This window comes from Bos indicus, chromosome 21, assembly GCF_029378745.1.
Source record: "Bos indicus isolate NIAB-ARS_2022 breed Sahiwal x Tharparkar chromosome 21, NIAB-ARS_B.indTharparkar_mat_pri_1.0, whole genome shotgun sequence".
Taxonomy (NCBI): Eukaryota; Metazoa; Chordata; class Mammalia; order Artiodactyla; family Bovidae; genus Bos; species Bos indicus.
In genome coordinates, this window is record NC_091780.1 from 50075599 (window position 1) to 50082488 (window position 6890).

General features: G+C 38.1%; 1 pseudogene; it reads left to right on the top strand.

The window, feature by feature from the left end:
• The first annotated feature begins 2215 nt into the window (after positions 1–2215).
• Positions 2216–3116, top strand: LOC109575350 (S-phase kinase-associated protein 2-like; annotated as a pseudogene).
• Positions 3117–6890: the final 3774 nt, after the last annotated feature.

Below are 6890 nucleotides of genomic sequence, written 5' to 3' on the forward strand. Positions count from 1 at the left end.
GGGGATCTTCCCAACCCAGGGATCGAACCCCGGTCTCCTGCATTGCAGACAGACGCTTTACCGTCTGAGCCACTAGGAAGAGGCAAAATCAAAGTGATGACTAAAATCCACTCATTCGTGGACTCAGTGTGCCAAGTAGTGGCGGAAGCATTGTTCTGGGTAAGTTTTGCTTTTGGCCTTCTAGAGTTGCTTTGCTTTCTGGTCATTTTCCAAAATGTTTCTTTTTTTTTACCTAATATATCAATGGTTGGTCTCCACTTAATGTAACAAAGAATCCCATTAGATGAAAAGCTTTTTGCATAATCTGGTCCCATCCTTCTTGATAGCTTCATCACCTCACTTGCCATTCCTAACTACCTACTTTGTGTTACCGTTGCACTGAATTTCATGCTACTTTATAAATAGTAAGCTCACAGTTTTCAGTAACATCTGTATTGGCTTTCTGTTATTGCCATAACAAATTATGAAAAATTTAATGGCTTAATCTGCACAAGATTTTATGTTACAATTCTATAGATTACAAATCTAATCCAGGTATCACTGTACTAAAATAAAGACATCAACAGGGCTACTCTCCTTTCTGTCTTCTCTGCGGCATGATATATTTACTTGCTTATTTGAGTTGTTGGGGGAACTTAGTCCCTTGTGGTTTCAGGACTGCGGTCCCTTTTTCTCACTGGCTATAAACTAAGGGTCATTTTCAGCTTCTACAGGCCACAGACTACTTACAGCTAATGTTCCCCTTCATTCATCTTCGAAGCCAGTAATGGCAGTCCAAGTCCTTGTCATCTGTCTGAGTCCTCTTCCATCATCACATCTTTCTTTGACCACAGCCAGGAAATAATTTTCCTGGAGAAATTATACTGTTAAATATATATATGTATATATATGTAGGAAGGACAGTTTGCTTCTCATAGGTCCCAGTATAGGGTAGTTGCTCAGTCATGTCTAACTCTTTGCGACCCCATGGACTATAACCTTCCTTTATATATATTTATATATATATATTTTTTTTACAGTATAATTTCTCCATCTCAGATTCCATATTCTTAATCACATCTGTAGTCTCTATTGGTATATAAATTAACATATTCACAAGCTCCAGGCATTAGAACATGGATATCTTGGGGGAATATTATTCTACCTACTATGGTCTACCTTCTGGCTCCAAAAGATTCACATTCTTCCCATATAAAAAATATATACAACACATCCCAATATCCTCAAAAGTCTTAATGCATTACAGCATCAACTTAAAGGCCAACGTCTTATCTGTATCTCATAAAGTAAAAATTCTATATATCATCATCTGTATTATATAAATTAGATATATTTGAGACGCTCTGATAATCTCTTCCTGGTATAGTTTCTCTCCATCTATGGGCTTGTGAAACTAAAGAACAAATTATCTGCTCCCATAATACACGGTGAGATAGGAATAGGTTAATATTTTCATATATGTGGTTCATAAATGGATAAAATGGAAGGAAAAAAGTACTCACCAGTCCCCCAAACTTTTGAAACTCAGCCTGGCAAACTCCGTTAGATTTCAAGAGCTGGGGATAATGCTATATGTTTCATCATTCAATTGTCTAGGCTTGAGCATCTCCCATCTGAGTCCTGTTTTTTTCATGAAAAATATCAAGTGTTTGCAGCTGGGTAGCTTTATTAGCCTGTTTCCTGCCATTAATATTTGGAGCATGAGAGGGTACACAGCTACACCCTTCTTTCATTTTCTACTGTCTTTGTCCTTTTCAGTCCAAGTTGGTGGTGTTTCTTCTTGCATAAAGTGCTTGAAACCTTGTGAATATCCTATTTATGCCACAGAGATTCCTGTCCAGGAGCTCTGCAGGATTAGGCTGGAACGAGCCACACCTGTTTTCCATAGCGATCTGAAGACAGTGGCCCTGGACTGTGTGTTTCTTGGGACTCCCTTCCAGACCTGCTGCTCTTAGGAATCTTTTCCTGTCTGTGCCTCCCTGAACTCCTGAAAGTCTCCAGTGTTTGTAAGAGATGGTATCATCTAGCGACTCTTACTGTGAGAATACGGGAGTCCCTGCCCTTCCATTCACAGGGGTTCTGGAAATAAAGACACTCCAGGTTTGACGAGTCTCTCTGGCAGATTGGAGACCTCGCGGGAAGAAACCTCCACCCAGACGTGGTTGGTCGGCTTCTGTCCCGAGGGGTGTTTGCCTTCCGCTGTCCACGATCATTTATGGACCAACCGTTAGATGAACATTTCGGCCCTTTTCGTCTACAGCACCTGGACCTGTCAAACTCCGTGATCGATGTCTCTACCTGCATGGCCTTCTGTCTCACTGTTCCAAGTTGCTGAATCTCAGCCTGGAAGGCCTCTGGCTTTCGGATCCCATTGTCGACAATCTTGCTCAAAACGCAGATTTACTGCGACTAAACCTTTCTGGGTGTTCTGGATTCTCTGAATCTGTCCTGAAGACTTTGCTGAGCAGTTCTTCCAGATTGGATGAGCTGAACCTCTCTTGGTGCTATGACTTCACCGAAAAGCACGTACAGGCGGCTGTTGCACCGTGTCAGAGACCATCACCCAGCTAAATCTCAGTGAATATCGAAAGAATCTGCAGAGATCACATGTCTCTACCTTAGTTGGAAGATGTCCCAGTCTTGTCCACCTAGACTTAAGCGATAGTGTCATGCTGAAAACGACTGCTTTCCAGAATTTTAACAACTCAACTACCTCTAACACCTATCACTCAGTTGGTGCTTTAACATAATACCTGAAACTTTACTTGAATTTGGAGAAATTCCCACATTAAAAACACTACAAGTCTTTGAAACTGTGCCAGACAGTACTCTTCAACTGTTAAAGGAAGCCCTCTTTCATTTACAGGTTAATTGCTCTCATTTCACCACCATTGCCAGGTTGACCATTGGCAACAAGAAGAACCAAGAGACATGGGGCATCAAATGCCTGATGTCACTGGAGAAGCCCAGGTGTCTATGAAGCCTCTGTTGCAAGATGGTGTCTCCTCTTTTCTTTGAACATGGCAAGTAGGCAGGAAGCCCAATTGTGGAGAGCTCAGCTATTTTTATTCTTGGTTTTCCATTGCCTTCCTTCTACAAGTATGTTAGAGAACCACTGGAGATAAAAAACTATGAAGTGTTGCTTTTTAGAAATGACTAGGAAAACTTTTATCACTGCTATATCCTTAACAGCCTAAGCTCTATGCTTTTTGAATAATAACACATATATATGGAATTTAGAAAGATGGTAACAATAACCCTGTGTACGAGACAGCAAAAGAGACACTGATGTATAGAACAGTCTTATGGACTCTGTGGGAGAGGGAGAGGGTGGGAAGATTTAGGAGAATGGCATTGAAACATGTAAAATATCATGTATGAAACGAGATGCCAGTCCAGGTTCGATGCACGATACTGGATGCTTGGGGCTAGTGCACTGGGACGACCCAGAGGGATGGCATGGGGAGGGAGGAGGGAGGAGGGTTCAGGATGGAGAACACATGTATACCTGTGGCGGATTCATTTTGATATTTGGCAAAACTAATACAATTATGTAAAGTTTAAAAATAAAATTAAAAAAAAAAGAAATTTTGGGGAGAGTGAGCCTATAATTTCAAGATACCTTCAATAGCAAAATTTGAACCACATCTTCCAAGTGCCCTTTTTTGTAAATCTATTTAGAATCAAGCTTAAAAAACCACCAGCAAATCATTTTCATAGCTTATATGGCAACTGAACTTTCTTCTATTTAATTTTTCAGCACTGCTTTATTATAAGACATAGGTTGCAGAAAACAATAAGGTATTTGTATTGTAAGCTGAAAAGAATGAGAATCATAGAGTAGATTTGCCGCAATCTCTTCTGAGGATAGCAAGAAAAATATACATTTCAACTGTGCCTTTAGATTAGCACTTGTATTGATGGAAACAAATATCCCCAGGTCATTCACCTTAAGACCTAAATAAAGAAACAATCAGCCAACCAGAGGTATAGAACTGGTATAAATTTTAAAGACTCAAGAGACAGTTTTCTATAACAGTTTAACCTGGGGTATCCTCTAATGCACATTAATGAAGTCTCCTTTATGTACAGTTTCCCCCCTGGAGGAGGAAATGGCAACCGACTCCAGTATTTTTGCCTAGAAAATCCCATGGTCAGAGGAGCCTGGTGGGCTACAGTCCATGGGGTAGCGAAAAGTCAGGACATGACTGAGTGACTAATACTTTTATTTCCTTTATGTACTGTGTTCCCAGCATTCTGAATTAGCTGAGGAAATTGAATTGTGGACTTCTGACTTTATGATAAAATTATATTAACCGGGGTTCTTTAGCTTTTAAAATGACTTGCTTTGTTTTAGAGAGGTGGGAACCAGTCAGTCTCTGATTCTTGAAATGTTGGGTGGAATTCTAAACTGCGGATGCCTGCCATTTTCCTTTTTGCTGAGGTTCTTGAAGTTATGTTTATTTCACTCTGGAATCAAGTATTTTAAATTGGCTTTTTTTATATTAATGACCTTCCACAGTGATTGTTTCTAACAACCTGTTTTATAAAGTTCTGGACCTGGAGTTCCCTAAGAACTGCATGTTCCTTTCAATTAGGAATATACACAAGAAGCATGTGTGTATTCTGTGCAGTTTCAGAGCAATAAGCACAGCTGGCAACTGCATAAAAGTTAAGACTCGGGTGCTGAACCTTTTGATAGCATCAGTGATTTTTTTTTAAATACATAGAAGCAAAAGGATTAAACTCTACTTAAAAAAAAAAACCACAAAACACTAATTTCTTTTTTAAATCAATGACCTTTCCATATGTTCAAAAGGGAGCAAAAAGCCCAAACTCATCATTTCCTTTAATATTGCTTTTTTTTTTTTTTTTTAAAAATCAGATATTTCAAATGATAGAAACAATGGTGTGAAGTGCCCTTATCTGCTCAAACCTAAGGAAGAACATTTTTACAAAGTAGTGTTATATGGTAAATGATTAGGTTTCAGTTTGGTAGTAGTTAAAAAGTGCTACATACTATTTGAAATTATTGTTTACAGATTAGTGACATGGGCTTGAGGGAGGATCCAATTGGCCTCTGATTTCCAGATACCCTCACATATACAGTACTACCAAACTCAAGTCCAGCCATAAGCTATTTTGCTAACATGTCAGAGTAATCTGTATTTTTGGTATGTGATTTCTACTTTTTAAAATAAAAAATGAAAAAAAAAGATTCCTGTCCATAGCAAGAGGCTTGTCCATAGATCTTCCTGGACAATCTCATCCTCAGTTATGACTGCTCACATGGATGAGAGACAATGCCCTTAAGCTTCCTTGTTCTTCAGTCATTCATTCGTGCCTAACTCTTTGCTACTCCATGAACTGTATAGAATGCCAGACTGCCGTATCACCAACTCCCAGAGCTTTCTCAGACTCATGTCTGTGGAGTCGGTGATGCCATCCAACCATCTTATCCTCTGTCTTTCCCTTTTCCTCTCACCTTCAATCTTTCCCAGCATCAGGGTCTTTTCCAGTGAGTCAGTTCTTCACATCAGGTGGTCAAAGTGTTGGAGCTTCAGCTTTAGCATCAGTCCTTCCAATGAATATTCAGGGTTGATTTCCTTTAGGATTGACTGGTTTGGTCTCCTTGCATTCCAAGGGACTCTCTAGAGTCTTTTCCAACACCACAGTTCAAGGGCATCAATTCTTCAGTGCTCAGCCTTCTTTATGGTCCAACTTTCACATCCGTACATGGCTACTGGAAAAACCATTGCTTTGACTGTGTGGACCTTTGTTGGCAATGTAATCTCTCTGCTTTTTTAACTTCCTAAATTCTTTTAAGTTTAAATGAGATCTGTGATCCACACCCCTTAGTCTTTTTAAAGAGCCTGGTATGTTACTGAATACTCTGACCTTTTGATCTTTCTGAGGTATAGGCAAAAGGTTGTACAATCATTCTCTGGGTTTTTTTTTTTTTTGTCTAGAGCATACTTTCTCTTAATTTTAGTATCTTTTGCAATCTGGATAGTCTGGAAATTTCTCAAATCCTCGAGTCCTCCTTCCTATTTATTTAACAGTTTTACCCTAAATTTATCTCATTCTTCTCACATTTCACTATAAATATCAAGAAGATCATTCAACACTTTCCCCAACTAAATATGTAAGTGTTGCTGTATTTTCAACATTTTGCGTGGAAAATCTCAGCTAAATATTCAGTTTTGTCATTTACAAAGTCTGCTTTCCACATAACAGCAAGACATACTTCCAGTAAACTTACCGCCACTTTAAGAAAGGATCCCGTTTCTTCTGTTTCTCACTTCCTTCTTAGCTCCCATTGGCAGTAACTTTCACGTCCATATTTCTAACAGTTTATTCATAATGATTCATATATTTTCTGAAACAATTTCAATATTCATTATCACACTTCTCACCTTATTCTAAGTCTTCAGTAACAGAGTCACTACCATCTATATTTCTTACAATCTATTCAAAGCAATCCAGGCATTTTCTGTCATGCTTCTCAAAACAGATGTATGAGAAAAGAAATGTTAGCAAATTATAAATTTTAAAAAACTTATGAATATGTTAAAGTTTTCAAAATCCAGAAAACTAGCATACTATGTTTTATTAATAAAACTGACTGAAAAACCTCTATGATACTTTCCCTCCTCTATTTTTTGATTACCTCATCATATTCCAAATAACTTAAAAATATAAATTTTATTAGAAGAAAAGGATAATTCTGTTATTCCTCTAACATAAATGATTATTTTTGATATGATAGAAATCTTTCTTTTTGCTTCACAATCTGTTATTGGAAATCCCATGTAAAATTTTAGAATTATTATAAAATTTGGGTAAGATCCTTTTCAAGTATTTTCTTATCTGAATGGTAAGATTTCAAG